Here is a 20,527-nt window from a genome sequence, read left to right on the forward strand (position 1 = left end):
TGCAGTCAAGCAAATCAATCATGTCAGTCATCGTGGCATTCACTGTTCATCACAAAATGCTACTTTTTATCTAAATGCATATGGTTATCTATCTTAGTGACACTCACTGTTATCACAAAGTGTTGCTATCTATCCTAGTAGTGCTCCCTGTTCATCATAAAGTACTACGTGCGTGACACTCACTATTCATCACAAAGTGTTACTCACATTTGCACTCCTTGTTCATCACAAAGTGCTGCTCATACTTTGGGTACTCCCTGTTCATCACAAAGTACTCTATCTTGGTGCTCCCTGTTCATCACAAAGTGCCTTGCTCTATCCTAGTCTTCCTAGAGGACCTGCTTGAGTGTATCCTCTCAGCAGCTTATCCAATCGACAGCGTATGTTCATCACAGAACTGCCAATTTGACCTAGAAGACAAAACCTTGCATTTTTCAGACATAAACGCGTTTCTAACTCACAAACGCGCCTATATACTGCACAAGCACGCCTAAACATCACAGACGTGCCTGTTTGACATAAACGTGCCTACATTTTTCATAAACGCGACTTTGGCATACAAACGCCCCTGCATAACGTAAACGCGCCCGCATTTTGCACAAACGCGGTTCCAGGCATAGACGCGCCTGGCACCGACACAGACACGCCTGGCACCGACGCAGATGCGGTTAGACGTTTTTGCACATTTTTGTACCCTATTCCTAAGCACATTTATTGCTCTAACTAGCATGCATTAATGACAAAAGCAAATGCGTCAAAGTACAAGGAGGTTTGGTGGTACTTACCGGCTCTCCTGCCTCTGCTGGCCTCTGAAATCGGCAAACACGGTCGAATTTGTGTACGAAAGCCATTGCTGCTGACTGTTGCTGCTCTTTTCTCGCTCTGCACTTTGATCTCGTGAAGGTGTAGATGACAATGAGGATGTATTTTGCCCGTGGTCTATCTTATAGCCTACCCTAGCCCTAGCCCTCATTTCCCGAGTCAGTCTTCTTCATCCCGTGACTTTGTCACTTTATTCGGTCAGTCCATTCTATCCCGCTTTTCTTATCGAGAGATTGTCTGCAATCTTTTTAGACATTTTCATCCAATCTCTCGAGGGGGCATATCATTCCCATACTAGGGCAACTCTATATCAGTTCATCTTATCTTCTTTGAAACAACACGACAAGCCGCATTGTCTCAAAGAGGGGCAAAATGTAGACACCTAAAATTGTCCAGTCTAATTAAATAAATATTTTATTGATTTAATTATCTAAGCCTAATTCTTCTATTAATTAAATAAATCTTTATTTATTTAATTAATTCATTTATCCTCTTCTAGCCTTATTTCTCATTTAAATAAATACATTTATTTATTTAAATTATCCTTTTCCTAAATTAAATAAATATTTTATTTATTTAATTATCCCATTTCCTCTATTAATTAAATAAATCTTTATTTATTTAATTAATTCATTAGCTTTTTCTACACATGACACATGTCATTCATCTCTTAATTCCTACACTACCTACCTCTTTCATTATTTTATTATTTCTTCTACCTACCCTCTAATCCTAGCCGACCTCCTTTTTTACACCTCTCAATCTTATCCCTCCATTTCATATTGTGTCTTCTATTTAAGGAGATGCCTTTTTCATTATCAAACCCTAATTGCTAATCAATCATCCTAATGACCTAATCAACAATTTGGAGGACTTGACTACATTACGATCCTACTTGCAACCACATTCCGTTCTTTGTTGAGCTCTTGTGCATATAAAATCTGAGAGCAAATATATCAAGCAAGATCAATGGAGATAGGAAGAATGGAGATCAAAACCCTATTGAACATGTGATGGTATAATCTTTGTGATTTTGTTTTATTTTGCATTGTCTTAGGTAATCTTCATATGTTATGGTGGATCTTTGTTGTTGTTAGGCTAGGGTTTTGTGGTTGGATTCATTTAGCCTTTCAATCTTGTTATTATTGTTATCCATTTTCACCATACACAGATATAACTGTGAAAATATCTATATGGGATGAGAAAAGGAGTGAGAAAATTAGAGAAGGAAGATATAGATAAAATACATTTATAGAAGTATAGATAGACAAGTGATAGATAAAGGAGGTGATAGGAAAAGAAAGAGACTTTGTATGCAAAATTGGTGAGTACTTAAAGTTTTAAAAATGGAGGATTAATTTCAAATGATTATAATTAATTATTGGTTGATACTATAATACAATTATCATATCTATTTGATAGGTCTTTGAACTACCTTTTCAATGTCTACAAAAGATCAAAATTTTGACAAGAAATGCAAAATTTATGCCCATTTTACTAAAGTATGTTTTTTATGTTGAGCAAAGTGGATATTTGTTTTGGAAAACATGGCATCACAAAATGGATATCCATTTTGGTTTGGTATTACCAAACCAAATTAAAATTTTGGCTAACCCATACAAAAATTCAAAGCGGAATTTGGCATGTTTGACAAAGTTTAAACCATGTTTTTTCCCCATTGCCTCTTGTTGGCCCCTCGTGATCTTGCACATACCCTAAAAATATTCTTACCCAATGTTATGGAACCCTTGTTCAAGGATACCTATTGTGATAGGGAGACCAGGTTAGATAAAGAAACTTCATGGATTAGGTTAGAAATAACAAAGATATCTTTGATGCTATCAAGAGGCGAATGATGGAGGAGGCTCAACAATTAGGCTACACCTTGGGTGATTGCTCCTTCTTCTCCCCTCATAGAGAGGACAAATTGATATCGTGTCATAATCCCTTAGGTGTCTTAGTTAGATCTGTGTACAATACAATTGAGATAGATTCAAGGGAATAATTTAGTTGGAATCTTATATGGGTTAAAAGTCTAATCCTTAAAATTACCCATTTTTGGTGGGTTATAGCTCACAATAAAATTTTGACAATTTATAACTTGAACAAAAGAGGTTTATCTCTTATTAATAAGTGCATTATTTGTTGCAAGGATCTTGAAAGTACATATCACATTTTCCTACATTGCCAATTTGCCAAGATAATGTGGATTTTCCTAGATAATTTGAGAGACTTGATGGAATAGTGGAATCATAGCCCTTTTACTCATCCAATTATAAGAAACCAATGATTCCAAATTCCCCCTTTTTATTATGTAGAATATTTGGAAGGAGTGTAACAATAGGATTTTTAGACAGAAGGCTAGAAACAACAAGGTGTTGTTTCTTATCATAAAACAACAGATTAAAGAGAACTTAAATGCTACTTTATTCAGCCTCTAAGGTCATTACAAGCCTGCTTGATCTAAGGATTAAAAAATGTTGGGGTATAACTCATAATCTCCTAAATTTGAATAGGAACAAAATGATATTAAGAAATGACTGCTCTTGGACTCATTTGGATGAAGGATGGACTAAATGCACAACTTTTATGGCTATTAAAAAGGCAACCTTGGGTTATTTGGAGTGGGGGTTATTATAAAAAAGCAGTTGGGGTCACCTTATAGAAGGATACTGTATAAATTTCAGCAGGGGTTCCAATAATAGGGCAAAGGCTATTGTTGCCTAGTAAGGGCTTAGACACCTCTACCATTTAAAGTGTCAAAATGTTATCCTGGAGGGCAATTCTAAACTTATTGTGGGTTGCTTAAATGGAAAGAAGAATATTCCTTGGGAAATCAAAAACATTTTAGAAGAAAGAAAGAGGTTGATTGGCTTATTACCCAAAATAAAAATCCAACATATCTTCGAGGGGAATTGTGCAATCGATGGTGTGGCCAATCAAGGATTAAATCACAATCAATGGTTTTTCTTCAATTTTATGCAAATCTCTATTGAGCTTAAATTTTTTTTGGCTAAGGAAAGGATGAAGTCTTATTTGACCAACTTAGTCTCCTATATTGGTATTAATGAAAAGTGAAAAAAGGTGAATTATATTTAAAAACTAAGTGAATGGGCACCATTTTTTTTCATATTCAAACAAGGGAGATGAGTTGGCTACCGACCTAGCTATATATGTTGATGTTGTATCAAAGTTCGATTAGGAGTTATGCTGGCGTGGGATAAATTATTATTATTTATTTTTTCATTGGTATGGAGTAGCCATATAGCCACTTGGTCTTAATTATTAAGGATGGGGAAATAATTAGATGGAAAGGCAACGATTGTGTCTCAGTTCTTGGCAAGTTTTCTCATGATGTGAGATGTCTTTTCACTTGTGTGGGAAGCCTTGAAGATCATTTTAAAAATTTCCTTTTTGGTAGTTGTTCCTTATTTGGTGGGGTTAGTGATATGAATTGTGGGTATTCTTTGTATCACTTTCAAATACCTTGCCAAGGTACTATGTTTTTTGTTTATTGACATAGGAGGTCCATTGAAGAGCTCGAAGCTGAAAATTTGTAAAGAACTTCAAAAAATGAAGAAGTGTGGGACCTTTTCCATAGAGTTGGGATGACATAGTTTTTTTTTGCCATGAAAGGCTATAACATAGCACTTTTGTCAAATATTCTGCAACTCCTAGCAGAATGGCAGAGTCTCTATTAGTAGCATTTTCTTTGTCATCTCACCGGAGTTTATAGTTGAGGTGTCTAGCTTGAGGAATGATGGGAAGAAGGTTAAAAATAGGAGCTTGACAGAGTACAAGAACTATCTGAAGAAATTCTTTCAGAAGGGCAAAAGGCTAGTGGTGGTGCAGAATGGGTATGATCGCTTGGTCCTCCATAAACCCTATATAATTGTTTGTTATTTTGTTATGAATTATTTTAATTTAGAGGGCCACTACACTACTATGCATGGCTACCATTTCCCTACCCTTAATCACATTAGGCACAGGGATAAAATAACTCTACCTTATTACCTTTCTACTTCACTATTTGCTAGCATTTTGAAGGGTGCTACCCTACCGCTCCACCAAGGGCTTGTTTATGCCCTTTACAAGTATGCATTTGATCACTACCCTCATTGAAGTTTCTTTCTTACCCTTCCTAGGAACCCTGAGATAAGAAATGAGCCCCCCTACTCATCTATGAAAATTCAGCTCATTGAAACCAACCCTTTGTTGTCGAATGAGCACACACCTATCTCCAAGACTAAAGGTAAAAATCTCAGTGTTGAGCTTGCTTTGGAAGTCCTGGAAGTTTCCATACTCAATATTAACCCTTAAAAAAGAAAAGTTACAACCCCTAAAAAATAGTATGACAAAGGCTAGAATGATGGAAAAGGACCCTAGTAATAAGTAGATAAAAATTGACCTAGACCTACATGATTTTGAGGCAAAGAAGGAAAACCTAAATGATAAGGAGAAGCATGAGGGACTCTCTAGGGAAAGGAGGTCTTCTTGAATCCTTGCTAGAGTCAAGAAAGAAACAATTGAAATTAAAGAGGTGTCCCTTGAACCGGCAAAGATATTCACCCGTGAAGATGATGATGGCTCTTCTAGTGAGGGTTTAGAGGATGAGAAATTTTAGGTGGAAGGCGAGGAGCAAGGGGAAGGTAGTAAAGAGGATTCAAAGGGCTTGAGTGACTCTCACAAAGACAAGATGGATTCAGAACAAAAATCCCCACCTCAGATGACTTTTCAAGATGTGGAAATGCTTCCTTGTTCTCAGGACTCTCCTATTAATGACCAAATTTTAATGCCAAAAAGAAGCAAAATCAAATAATTGATCTTCAAGATAAGGTCATGAACATTAAAGTGAAGGTGGAGGAATATAGGTAGGGGTATAGGCTGATGGGGGATGTCCTGAATTCCCTTTTGTGCAATTATTAACAGGGTCATGAGGAAAGAGGCCATGAGTTAGTCTCAAGATAGAGTAGGATGAAGGAAAAAGTGAAAAAGCAAAAGAAGAATGACAACCTCCAAGAGGAGGAGTAGAAAGAGGAGATGTCATGTCCTATAATATAGTAGGAGCATATGCAATGTCTTTTATGAAATTAGAACCTCATCAAGGATGATTAGGATGCTACTAGGTTGGTGCCTCTTTTGGATAGCTTTTATTTTGAAGGATGATACTGATAGTTTTTGTTCTTTCTTCTATAAGTTTTTTTTTTCTCTATTACAGTGGACATATGTTTAAATATACATGTGTGCCTTCTCTAGTTAGTTTATGTTCATACCAAGTACCATGTTACTATTATGGACTCTTTATAGTATATGAGCACTAATTATTTTAATCTTGATAGAAGGAAGCTAGGTAGGGTGATTATATTTAGTTATGTCAGTATGTTAGTTTTTTATTACTTTTGAGAGTTGTTTTAGTGCTTTTTGGGTGTCTTGTTGTATGAAATGTATGGTTGTTTGATTGCTCTCTAGTTTTGTTGTTTTGTCGGGGTTTAGGGCCCCTTCCCTACTAAAGTTATCAAAAACAATTTTTAAAATGGAATTACTTTAAATTTAATTGGAAAGTCCAAATAGATTTTGTTTTCACAATTTTTAAATTTTTAGCGTGCTTTCTTTATAATTATTTTAGAAACTTCATTTTAACCTGTTAAAATCAAAATTAATTAATTATAAATATTTGGATGAATAATTTGTGTAATTAAATGCGAACATTAGTTGAAAATAAATTTTGCAAGTAAATTTTAACCTTCAATTGTGGATATGCACATCAATTTTTTTATTAGGAGAATTTGTTTTAATTGAATTTAAAAACAAATATTTCTTGGTTTTACTATTTTTTAATCTTTAATGTGATCGCTTTGAAATTTTTTAAAATGGAATTGTTTTGAATTGAATTTAAAAGCCTAAATAGATCCAACTTTTACTATTTTTAAATTTTTAGCACACTTTCTTTAAAATTGTTATATAAACTTCAATTTAATATGTTAAAAATCTAAATTTATTAATTATAAATATTTGCATGATTGTACAACATAAATAGTTTTTGTAATTGTTACCAATTTTTGCACACAACTCAAATTGGCAAACTTGGAGTACTTATTGATATTAATGGTAAAAGGTGCATGTATTCAATGCTAATTAATCATTTTTGAAATGAAGAATTTCAATAAATTTCAGATTTATAATTTTTTTAGAAAATGCATAGTATTGTTGCCCTTTTCCATTTCATTATGAATATGTATAAAAGATTGAAAAGAATAGTTCCATTTTATTCATTGAAGAAGAAAAAGTGTTTAGAAGTCCCACATAAGTTGTGGGAGTAGTTGAACCATCATATGACATATGAAATGAACTATATAATTGAATAAAAGAGGAAGAGAACAGGTAAGGAAAAATAGCCATATTTGCTTGATGTCAGTCTTGAGGTAGTCTTCAAAGTTGTCATGTTATCTTCCTCTTGATCCTCGAACAAAGCTGCAAACGATGAGAGAAAACAGTTAAAGCTCCGACTATGAGACCCTATATGTTCTACTAACAGAATATAGTGCATTGCATATGCCATAGTGATCAGACAAATATCAGATGCATGATAAAAGTTGAAAAATATCAATTCCAAAGGCATCATATCATGAGATTAAAAGATGCACTAATTTTTAGTTAACTTGTTTGTTCACTATGCAAATACAGGTACATAGTGCATTATGGATTTATCGCTAAAGTATGTGGTGTAAAATGAGGCTCCCACAAGGGTTGAGCCCAACATGATAATATGCCAATATTATTTCATTCAGAAGGGACCCATCATTCACAATAGTGAAACTTTCAGGATCACTATTATAGATGAAATGCATATGACCAATGGAACTATACTAGTATAATAAAAATCTAGATGCATCCCTATTAGGGTCTCAAATATTTAGCAATCGTTAATGGAAAGAAAGAATAAAACTTCAAGACACATGAATGTTGGTATATTATGAAGCAGTGATAATGTATGTTGTCATTGATGTCGATAAGTGAGTTCAGGTATATGGTACTCAAGCAGGTGAATCGGTATAAAGCGGTGTGAAAATTGGAAGCGGCTATAGTCAACCGGGATGGAGTGAACCGGTGTCGGGGTTCACAGTTTGATTACCAGTTTATAGTCTCAAATCAGCTCGAGGGTTTCTAGTTTGGCTATCTGACTTGTGCGGTGCAACCAATGACATTCTGTGATGAGTGAGTTAGGAGATAAGGATGAGATCGAGATGCCACGTCATCTTGTGCATGTGAAGAATCTCTGTGAGGATCTTGCAAGTGAAAAGTGAATGCATTAAATGTCTAACTCGAGAATCTGCATTTCTCTTAGTAGTGTGTGAAGAATGCATGATGGGTTACTGACTTCCAGGTGTGGTGAAGATTGGACGATGCAGAACGTCTTGAGATCTTTCTCAGATTGTTCTATTCTATGCAATGCATTTTAATAGTCAGGATCATACCACTTGTAACTGAAAACCTAAATGTGCAGGGTTTAGGGTTTATGCTATCGACCTAATTGTTGTCTATAAGGTCAATGATGTTTGGTATTGTTTGTGTTGGCAAAAGTTCTATTTATGTATGTGTTGAAGACTTGATACTTGCCAAACCAGAGTGAGGAGTCTATAGAGTGTGATTACAGAAGAGAGAAACTGAAAAAGGATTTGCCTTAGCAAAGTAGTGTTGTTATCATATCAGAGTCTTACTTGTTGTCTTCAATCCATTTCAACAAAAGGAAAATCCCTTGACCAAGTAGCTTTAACATGCTTGTTGCAAATCATCTAACCAGATGACTCAAGCTCATTGAGTTCTTTAAATACTCTAGTGAGGTAACCTTTAACAGGGTTTATAGCCATCCGTTAACTGGGTGATCCCTAATAGGATCGGTTCCTAACAAAACCTTATTGTAAAGTCTTTAACCGAACTAGGCTCCTAACAAAGCGGACTTCAAAAGAGTTCAAAAACAAGCTTGTGGGTATTCATCTCCACCGTTGTTTTTCCCATTTGTGTTTCCACATGAAAAATTTGTGTCATGGGCTGTGTATTTTTCATGTGATGATTGAGTAGTTTTTGTTCAATTGTATATGCATGTAGAGCTAATGGTTGTGATATTACTAATGCATCTCATGCATGATCAAACTAGTAAAATAGCTATCTAGATTTGAAAATTGTTGGATGTTATTTGATGTACTTTTTTTTTACCGGTTTAGCTGTCTGAAGTATTTCTGTTAACTGGTATTGCTATTGTTAAGTACAGTGATATAAACAACTGGTTATCTGTGTTCAAAGAGTGTCAAAGTATTAAAGCAACTTTTTGTCTATACTGATTCACCCCCCCCCACCCCTTCTCAGTACCGATTAGAGTATTAGTTGTTCATCATTATTCATCAATTGGTATCAGAGCACCTCCAGGTCCTCGGTGATATAAACTTAACCGCTTGAGGCAAAATATCCTGCTTTAATGATGAAGAGGGAAGGTCCTAAGTTCAATAGGGACAACTTCGAGATATGGAAGAACATAATGAAGATTTATATCAAGAGTTTGGGTACTCAACACTGGAGCTATGTTGAGAATGCCTATGTAATCCCTACTGGCACTTTAACCGATGATCAGAAAAGAGAGATTTGAGAAAATGGGCAAGTCATGAAAGCCCTTATTAGCAGCCTGTCTGATATTGAGTTCATTGATGTACAAGATAAGGACAGTCCAAAGGATGTTTGGGACACAATAGAAACCATTTATGGCAGTGATGAGCATGTCAAGTAGGCTAAGGAAGAAAGCCTCAGAGGAAAATTTGAAGACATGAGGATGGTTGAAGGTGAGACCATTCAACAATATAGCATAAGGATCAAGACTATGGTTGAAGATATCAAGAGCAATGGTGGAACAATTGATGATGCCACAGTTGTCAGTAAAGTTCTGAGATCATTGTTACTGGTCTATGCAATCAGGGTTGCCCTTGTCCAATAGCTTAGGTCTATCGACAAAACAAAGGTATCATTAGACTCTATTATTGCTAAATTAACTGCATATGAATTGAATGGCTATGATGGTAACATTCAGAAGACTGAGTCATCCTTCAAAGCATCACCTTCCTCCGCACCTACCAGGAGAGGAAAAGAGGTTAGCACTAGTTATGAATCCAGGCCAAGCAGAGATATGGATGATGAGGAGATTATGATGGAGTTTGAAGCTCTTCTCGCCAAGAGACTTCCAAAAGGCACCAGAAAATACAGAGGTAAGCTTCCTTTGAAGTATTTTTGCTGCAATAATATAGGACATATAGCTGTTAACTGTCCTAAGAATGACAATAAGGATAAACTGGAAAGGTTTAGAAAGTATAAAGGAGGAGGTAGGAGAAATTATCTTGTTGCAGTGGATGAAGGTGTTACTGATGAAGAATCTGAGGACGAAGAGAGTGAGGACATAGTTTTCGTAGCTGTCAAGGAAGATTTGTCTGACCAGAAAGCCCTTGTCTCTCGCATTGACAACTCTAATGAGTGGATCATTGATAGCAGGTGTTCTCACCACATGACTGGTGACCAGAGAAAGTTTCTAACTCTGGAAGAATATGATGGAGGTGTTGTCCAGTTTGGTAATGATGCACCCTGCATGGTAAAAGGAAAAGGATCCATCTCACTAAATGGAAAGAGCAGTGCGGATGATGTTTGGGTGGAAGGCCATAAGAAAAACCTTTTGAGTGTTGCTCAGCTGAACGACAAAGGACTTATTCTGGAGTTCAAAGGTGGAGTCTGCAGAATAATTGGAAAGAATGGTGAACTTATTGCCATTGGTAAACAGACCAAAGGAAACTTGTTTCAACTGAATGCCCAGATTAGTAAGTGTCTAATGGTGAAGTTTGATGACAGTTGGATATGGCATAGGAGACTCTATCATATAAACTTTGATAATATAGTAAAGGCTAGTAAGATCAAGGCAGTAAGAGAATTGCCTTTGTTGAACAAACCAGAGAATGCTTTGTGTAGAGAATGTAAACTTGGGAAGATGTCTTCCTCAACATTCAAAGGTAAGTCTTTTTCAGTAGAGAACTTACTTCATCTAGTGCACACCGATTTGTGTGGTCAGATGCAAATAAGAAGTATTCAGGGAGATCGGTATTTCATGATTCTTATCGATGACTGCTCAAGAGTGATATGGGTCACATTCTTGAAAGACAAGTTTGAGGCATTTGGAAAGTTCAAAGCCTTTAGAGCATTGGTTGAGAAGGAGAGTGGTAGAAGAATAAATGCCTTAGAACCAATCAGGGAGGTGAATTCACTTCTGATGAATTCAACAAGTATTGTGAAGAGAACAACATCAAGAGGCAGTTGTCTGCCCCAAGTACACCACAATAGAACGACATAGTAGAGAGGAATAACAAAACTATAGTGGAAGCGACCAGAATTATGTTGATCCAAGGAAAGGTAGCTCACACATTTTGGAGAGAAGCGGTAAGCACTGCAGTCTATACTATGAATCGGGTACTCATCAAGAAAGGTAAAGACAAAACCCCCTATGAATACTGGAATGGGAGAACTCCTAATGTAAGTTATTTCAAAGTATTTGGCAGCAAGTGCTATATCAGGAGAGGTGAGCATCTGAGAAAGTTTGATGCTAAGAGTGATGAAGGAATATTTCTAGGATATTCTACTAAAAGCAAAGCTCTCAAGTGTTACAATAATAGGACTCAGAAAATTGTTGAGAGTATCAATGTCGGAGTTGATGAATCCCCTGAGAAACCTAAGGAAACCAGCAACAATCAAACAGAAGATGAATCGGGTTTAGCCTTCTGGGAACCGGTTAAGAAAGAAACAAGTGATAAACACTATGAAGACCTTAGTGTTTCTATACCAGTAGAAGTTGCAATAGGAGAAGAAGAAGATGAAGTGGATTAAGAAGAGGAAAAGCAAGTGGAACCAGCTAGGGTCATTCCTAGGTAGGTAAAACTACATCATGATCTAAAGCAGATCATTGGAGACAAAGATGCAGGGATACTCACAAGGAGAAAGGTGAAAGAAAATTCCTGCATGATTTCAGAATTTGAGCCTAAGACCACTAGAGAGGCACTTATCGATGAAGACTGGATAAAGGCAATGGAAGAGGAACTAGACCAGATAGAGAAAAATGCAACATGGTCCTTGATAGCTAGACCGGAACACAAGAATGTCATAGGTACCAAACAGGTCTTCAAAAATAAGCTGAATGAAGAAGGCACATTGGTAAGAAACAAGGCAAAACTTGTATGCATAGGATATGCTCAAGAAGAAGGAGAAGACTATGGAGAAACCTTTGCCCCAGTGGCTAGATTGGAAGGTGTCTGAATGCTACTTTCATTTGCAGCATTCAAAGGATTCAAGGTATACCAGATGGATGTGAAGTCTTCATTCTTGAATGGAATCCTAGAAGAAGTGTATATTGAGCAACTGAATGGGTTTGCTTTGTCAGAAGATAGTAACATGGTGTGTAGATTATACAAGGCCCTGTATGGATTGAAACAAGCACCAAGGGCATGGTATGAATGGTTACACTCTCATCTTGTGAAGATAGGATTTCAGAGAACAAGTGAGGACAACAACATCTACTTGAAATATGAAGGTGATCAAATACTGATCTGTGAAGTATTTGTAGATGACATAATCTTTGGAGGAGATGATGAAATGAGTCATACATTTGCAGATGAAATGAAGAAAGAGTTTGAGATGTCTCTGATTGGAGAGATAAAGTTCTTCATTGGTCTATAGATTCAACAAATGAAGGAGGGTATCTTCATTACCTAATCCAAGTATATCAAAGAGGTATTGAAGACCTTTGGCATGGAGGATAGCAAACCGGTTGGAACACCGATGGTGACTGGCTGCAAACTGACTAAGGAGGATGATTCATTGATGGTGAATGAGAAGGAGTATCGGTCAATGATCAGTAAGTTGCACTATGAGGTGCACAACAAACCGGATATTGCTCATGCAGTGGGCATAGTGGCCTGTTTTCATAAGAGTCCAAAAGAATCCCACTTGGTAGCGGTAAAGAGAAGTCTTAGGTATCTGAAGGGAACAATTGATTATGGATTGTGGTATCTATATAATGGCAACTTTGATCTCAAAGTGTTTATCGATACAGATTGGACAGGTAATGTGGATGATTAGAAGAGTACAACCGACAGAGCGTTCTTCCTCGATGGAAGACTCGTCTCCTAGACAAGTAAGAAGCAGAGCTATATTTCCTAGTCTACAGCTGAAGCGGAGTATGTGGCAGCATTTATGAACTACACTCAGAAAATCTCGATGAAGCATGTATTGGATGGCTTCAAAGTGACTGTATTTGAACCGGTGAGTATTTTCTGTGATAATACTAGTGCAATCAAGATTTCCAAAAATCCGGTATTGCATGCTAGGACCAAGCATATTGAGCTCAAGTATCATTTCTTGAGAGAAAAGGTTCAGAATAAAGAGGTTGTCTTAGAACATGTTTCCAGTAAGGAGAAACTAACAAACTTATTCACTAAGCCCTTACCGAAGACTACATTTACCTATTTGAGAGGTGAATTAGGGGTTCTGTCCCTTCATGAAGTAAACTAAAGTTGTGTGCTCCACATCAGTCAGGTACTACCGTGTCAGATCTTACAGCATTGATGTCTTGAAGGATGCTACTCCATAGGGGGAACAACATAGTGGAGCTTGGAAGCTTATGCCTCCGCTTTGGCATTGTTGTCAAAGGGGGAGAAGATATATTGTTTGGGGAGAAGATGATTGAGCATGTACACACTGACTATTCCAGGTGATGGTGATCTTTTAAGTTGCATAGGTATAGTGTCAACCGGTGTATATATTTTACTAAGCAGTGATTCACTGAGTATTGCCATCAATGCCAAAGGGGGAGATTGTTGGCATATGATGAAACGGTGATAATGTATGTTGTCATTGATGTCAATAAGTGAACATGTATATGGTACTCAAGCAGGTGAACCTATATAAACTAGTGTGAAGACTGGAAGCGGCTATAGTCAACCAAGATGGAGTGAACCGGTGTCGGGTTCACAGTTTAGGGTTCATGGTTTGACTACCGGTTTGTAGTCTTAGTTCAACTCGAGGAATTCCGGTTTGGCAATCTGACTTGTGTGGTGCAACTGATGATATTCTATGCTGAGTTAGTTAGGAGATAAGGATGAGACCGAGATGCCATGTCAGCTTGTGCATGTGAAGAATCTCTTTGAGGATCTTGCGCGTGAAGAGCGAATGCATTAAATGTCTACCTCGGGAATGTGTGTTTCTCTTAGCGGTGTGTGAAGAACGCGTGATGGATTACTGACTTCCAGGTGCGGTAAAGATTAGACGATGCAGAACAACTTGAGATATTTCTCAGATTGTTTTATTCTATGCAATGCATTTTAACGATCAGGATCAGACCACTTGTAACTAAAAACCTAAATGTGTAGGGTTTAGGGTTTATGCTACCGACCTAATTGTTGTCTATAAGGTCGATGATGTTTATTATTGTTTGTGTTGGCAAAAATTGTGTTTATGTCTGTATGTTGAAGACTTGATACTTGCCAAACCAAAGTGAGGAGTCTGCAGAGTGTGATTACAGAAGAGAGAAACTGAAAAGGATCCACCTTAGCAAAGTAGTGTTGTTATCAGATTAGAGTCTTACCTATTGTCTTCTAACAATTTCAATAGAAGGAAAATCCCTTGACCGGGTAGCTTTAACAGGCTTGTTGAAAATCCTCTAACCAGGTGACTCAAGCTCATTGAGTTCTTTAAATCCTCTAGCGAGGTAACCTTTAATAGGGTTTATAGCCATCCCTTAACCGGGTGATCCCTAATAGGACCGGTTCCTAACAGAATGTTAGTGTAAAGTCTTTAACCGGACTAGGCTTCTAATAGAGCGGACTTGAAAAGAGTTCAAAAACAAGCTTGTGGGTATTCATCCCCACCGTGGTTTTTCCCATTTGGGTTTCCACGTGAAAAATCTGTGTCATGGGCTGTGCATTTTTCATGTGATGATTGAGTAGTTTTTGTTCAGTTGTATATGCATGCAGAGCTAATGGTTGTGATTTTACTAATGCATCTCATGCATGATCAAATTGGTAAAATAGCTATCTAGATTTGAAAATTGTTAGATACTATTTGATGTACTTTTGTTTTATCGGTTTAGCTGTTTGAAGTATTTCTATTAACTGGTATTGCTATTGTTAAGTACAGTGATATAGACAACCGGTTATCTATGTTCAAAGAGTGTCAAAGTATTAAAGCAACTTTTTGTCTGTATTGATTCACCCCCCCCTCTCAGTACCGGTTAGAGTATTAGTTATTCATCATTATTCATCAATGAATGCTCATCATATGACAGTGCATGAACAGTACCAAAAGGATAGGGAGGGTTATTATTCAGTATAGTTTTTGGATTCAATTGTGTGTAAGATTTTTGCATCAATGTTTCAGATCACACTCCATGATCCATCATTAGGGTGAAGAGAGTCAAATAAGATGAAAAGTAACAGACTTGGAATAAAAAGGAGGGTTAGGAAAAGTGTGCACAAAGTACGAGATACCAAGAGAGTTTTACAAATAATGACAAAGATCATTAAGAGTCACAGTATATACAAAGAGATGCTACATTCATAAGTAACATCAATGAGTTTTACAAATAATGACAAAGATCATTAAGAATCACAGTATATACAAAGAGATGCTACAAAATCACAGTCACAAATCTTTCACTGTCAAAAAGTACTCACTGTCCAAGGTATAGTCAAGAATACAGTCTTCAATACAAGGGTGACAAACCATAAATCTTTGAAAACATGTCAAGGTTTTAAAAGATGTGACAAACCGATAAGATCAAAAGACAATGAAAAGATGTTCCATGATATCACTCGTAGAAACTAGATGAACTTCGAGGTCTTACATATCATGACAATAGAGAAATACATTGATTATGTAAATGCACTTGAGGACAGTCATGACAGTGTCTCAATACATCTTAGAGTAATAACAAGGAGCTCTCATTCAAAGTATTTTAACATTATTGGAAGCAATTATCAACATTGCAGTCACATATGTCATGATAGAGTTATAGCAGTCACAAGTTGCAAATCAGTCTCATAGGACGGTCATGCAGTCATGAAGTAATTATTCATGCCGTAATAATGGATAGGGCACTATGCAGTAAGTGAGAAGTTAAAAATCCTAGAGATACAATGACGGTCACCATCTCATACATGGAGAAGCTCAAGTAAAAGAGTCTCGCAGATAGTGCTATGTCAGTTACACTCTGATATAATCACCTATGCACATTCATACAGTATCCCAAAGCACCCTGAGAGAAATCAACATAGAGATTTAGAATATGAAACTTACTACAAAGACATGTGGACACTATTATATTGGTCAAGCATGGGCATGTTGAGCTTTCATGTTGAAGAGTAAAGTTTTCCTTTCTTCATTATTATATGAGCACTATGGCTATCACACAAATGAAAGCACAAGTTCGTTGACAAAAGGCACACCACTTCATTGAATATCTAATGTTTGACAATAATAAAAGAGCTACTAAGACAAGATAAGGCACAATATGTACAAGGAGATTGCTCACAAGAACAACTACAAGATTTTAGACAATTTACCAAAACTCTCAAAACCATTATAGAGAACAGTCAAGCACTCAGTCATACAAGAGATAGTTCAAATCATGATGAATGTTCTAGGTTTAAGTGCAGGCTTGAGATAACAAGGGCATACCCCAAAGAGCAATGTTGATCAGTCAATGGCCTTGAGCCTTTTATCAAGGAGGGCTATTAGATTATAAGGAGTCTTATAACCCTATTAATGGCCTTTTCTCAGTAGCAGGGCCTTCTTATTATGGTTGTGAAAAAAGAAAAGATTACATAGACATAATAATCATCATTTGAGAATAAGAAGAGAAACATGTAATTAAGAAGAGCAACAAAAGATCTTCAAAGATAGTGAACACATATACAATATCGTTAGAAGCCTTTTCCACGGTCATTTTGTGAGCAGTGAATAATAAAAAACAATGGGTAGATTAAGAATACAGTGATAAAGAAGATCCATAACCAGTGATAACTGCCATTGAAGCTGCAATGACCCTCTGTGTAACCTTAAGCTAGTTTACACAATGAATAAAAAGTCACTGAAAAATGGCTAAGATCACAGTGCATAAGCAATTAGTAATCAAAATACAGTGACATTGCACGATTTGCATCAGCACAAAGTTTGCAATCACAGATTCATTGGAAATTCAACAAAAGAGGTAAAGATGTTAAAGAATACTTGAATCATAATAAGAACAATTCATTACCAAAGACAATGAGAAAACTTCATGACAGAGGTATAATGCCTTAAGATAGTGACAGTAGATCAGTCTCATAACAGTGTTGCAGACCCCACGGTCATTTGTAGAGCAATCACAAATATGCAAATACAGTCCCATTACTGGGAAGGACAAACAAATAAAAAGAAGTTCGTGAAAGTAATTAAGAGAGGGAATGTCTCTAGCAATATTTAGACTTTCACAAGTATACAAAGACAATGACAGTCTGTAGAATTCAAGGGACAATCCAAAATACAGAGCATCAACCAATTGTTGCAAAGTTTCCAGCCCCAATGTCAAAGATTATAAGACCACTGTCAGATAGAAAATGCAAGAAGACTAGGCCAAATCCTCATCAATGATAGTGATACCCTTTGATAACACTAGTACATTTGGAGTGATTTTTCGACAAGCATTTCCGATGAGCTATGGGATTTGTTTTGTTTTGTCAGACTACTTTTTTTTTTTTTCAAAAATTACCCCGTGTTCGTCGGAATTCTGACGTGTTAAAATTTCCCATCGGAAGTCAGACGAAAAACCGACGAACATTTCCAACCGACTATGGGATTTCTTTTTCTTTGTCGGATTAATTTTGTTTTTTTAAAAGTATACCCCGTGTTCGTTAGAATTCTGACTTGTTGAAATTTCACATCGGCATCCTGACGAACACGGATTTTACCTGTTGATCGGCATATGTTGGTCCGATGATTTTCATAGCCTCTCGATTTCTTCTTACTCATCGGGATAACATTAGTAGATGACCTCTCTGCCAATTGATAGGTGCGAGTTATCCTGCTAGTCTCATTGGGCATCAGGATAGCTTAAAATGTGTTCAGGGGATGGGCATAATTTCCCAGATGTCTTTTCCCTTGGCATAGCTCCTCCCGATATGTTATGTCTCCTCAACATAAGCTTTGACTCATTATCGTAAACCATGCCGATGCGTTTTACTTTTGCCAGTGTCTAGCGGGATAAGTCGTATCGATAGCATCATTGACTATCAGCAATACAAGATTTCTCCATTGTTGCTAGTGCGCGTTTTGCTGATGGACTTCATCGATGTATTTTATCTCGATCACATGCTTCTACTTGTGTGTTACCATCAGGTTGATTTTTGCCAATAGCACAGATTTCATATTTAACATCAGAATTCCAATGAACGTGCGGTATTTTTTTTTTAAAGTAATCACGCACCATCATTATACGCAGGCTCAGGGTGCGAAAATTGGGAGAAAGTGGGCACAATTGTTGCAGATAGATGCTCGACAACAACTATATAAGAGGTTGGTCCTTTTGTTCTTGTCATCAAGATTTTTTGCAAGTTCCTTTGCTTTCCTTGCATTCTCTTGTTCACTTTGTTTAATGGTATTGGCTTTGGCAAAATATGGGTCCTCAACCTCTTTAACCTCTCTATTATGCAGCTGCCAGTTATAAAGACAAGTCGTTGGACATACCAATCTCCCTAGTTATGATTCACTATCTTTCTATCATCAAAATCTTTAGGTCTTAAAAATCTTTAATATCATTTGAGATTGATCCATCACAAGGAAATCCATACATCTAATAAATTGGCTTTACTATCCATTCCTCAAATTTGATATAAGTTGATGTTGTGTAACAAGAATCCCAAACATAAGTCCATAATTGAACAGGTTGCTCCTCCCCTTGGTTGTTTCTGATGTTAAGCTTCAATTCTTCAGGCCACATACCCCTAAAACGTCCATATAAAAAAATTAAATGCATCAATAATGAGTAAAAATTAAAATTAGGGCAATTACTAGGGCACAATTGTTGCAGATAGATGCTCGGCAGCAACTGTACAAGAGGTTAGTCCTTTCGTTCTTGTCATCAAGATTTTTTTGCAAGTTCTTTTTCTTTCCTTGCATTCTCTTGTTCACTTTGTTTAATGGTATCTACTTTGGCAAAATATGGATCCTCAACCTCCTTAACCTCTTCATTTTGCGATTGCCAGTTATAAAGACAAGTTGCATTATAGCTTCTAGAGGGGTGAACAATTCTCTGCGACTATAAACCCTTCTAGCCCTCAAAATAGCCCTTTATATGGAAGTAACTTTAATATGATTATTTAGGACTCTACAGGTCGTTGTTTATACAATTTTCCCCACTGAAAGGGTCTCTTCATTTTCTCCAGTTAGTAGATAAAATTCCTCATCCTGGGATGGCTCTTTATATGGTGTTCGCCAATCCTTAAATCCATGTACCAATTCAATCTTTATGTTAGCAAGAGTTTCTAGCTTTTTATTGGATGCCCGTTGTTCCACACTTCTAGCATATTCATCAATATCTAGGGCCTTTAACACATGGGGATATTTTTTGACATGTTCAACTATCATTTCTTGTGTTTCCTTATCCATATCATCTATATGTTGTCTTGTATCTTCACAGTATACATCCTCAACCATTTTTTTGGCTAGTTCATATGACTTTGGATAAATTCTAGTATCATCCAATGGATCCATAACATGGTTCCTAGAAGCTGCTTGCCTGGTCCCTCTAACCCTTAAAAAACTAGCAACATTTATAAAGATAAGTTGCTAAATAGCTTCTAGAGGGGCCAACAATTCTTTGCGACTGTAAACCCTTCCAACCCTCAAAATAGCCCTTTGTATGGAAGCAACTTTTATACGATTATTTAGGACTCTGCGGGAAGTTGCTTGTACAATTTTCCCCACTGGAAGGGTCTCTTTATTTTCTCTAGTTAGCAGATAAAATTCCTCAACCTCCTTAACCTCTTCATTTTGTGATTGCCAGTTATAAAGACAAGTTGCTTTATAGCTTCTAGAGGGGTGAACAATTCTCTGCGACTATAAACCCTTCTAGCCCTCAAAATAGCCCTTTATATGGAAGTAACTTTAATATGATTATTTAGGACTCTACAGGTCGTTGCTTACACAATTTTCCCCACTGAAAGGGTCTCTTCATTTTCTCTAGTTAGTAGATAAAATTCCTCATCCTGGGATGGCTCTTTATATGGTGTTCGCCAATCCTTAAATCCATGTACCAATTCAATCTTTATGTTAGCAAGAGTTTCTCACTTTTTATTGGATGTCCATTGTTCCACACTTCTAGCATATTCATCAATATCTAGGGCCTTTAACACATGGGGATATTTTTTGACATGTTCAATTGTCATTTCTTGTGTTTCCTTATCCATATCATCTATATGTTGTCTTGTATCTTCACAGTATACATCCTCAACCATTTTTTTGGCTAGTTCATATGACTTTGGATAAATTCTAGTACCATCCAATGGATCCATAACATGGTTCCTAGAAGTTGCTTGCCCGGTCCCTCTAACCCTTAAAAAACTAGCAACATTTATAAAGATAAGTCGCTAAATAG

At 36.7% G+C, this 20,527-nt stretch overlaps 1 long non-coding RNA gene across 1 annotated transcript in view; it reads right to left on the reverse strand.

Moving 5' to 3' along the window:
• Nucleotides 1–7,091: 7,091 nt before the first annotated feature.
• Nucleotides 7,092–20,527, reverse strand: part of LOC131859927 (uncharacterized) — a 44,089-nt gene continuing 30,653 nt past the window's right edge. Inside the window, exon 3 of the long non-coding RNA XR_009359501.1 lies at nucleotides 7,092–7,293. This is a non-coding gene — a long non-coding RNA (uncharacterized LOC131859927). The remainder of the gene's footprint in view (nucleotides 7,294–20,527) is intronic.

The sequence above is a fragment of the Cryptomeria japonica genome, chromosome 11, assembly GCF_030272615.1.
Source record: "Cryptomeria japonica chromosome 11, Sugi_1.0, whole genome shotgun sequence".
Classification (NCBI taxonomy): Eukaryota; Viridiplantae; Streptophyta; class Pinopsida; order Cupressales; family Cupressaceae; genus Cryptomeria; species Cryptomeria japonica.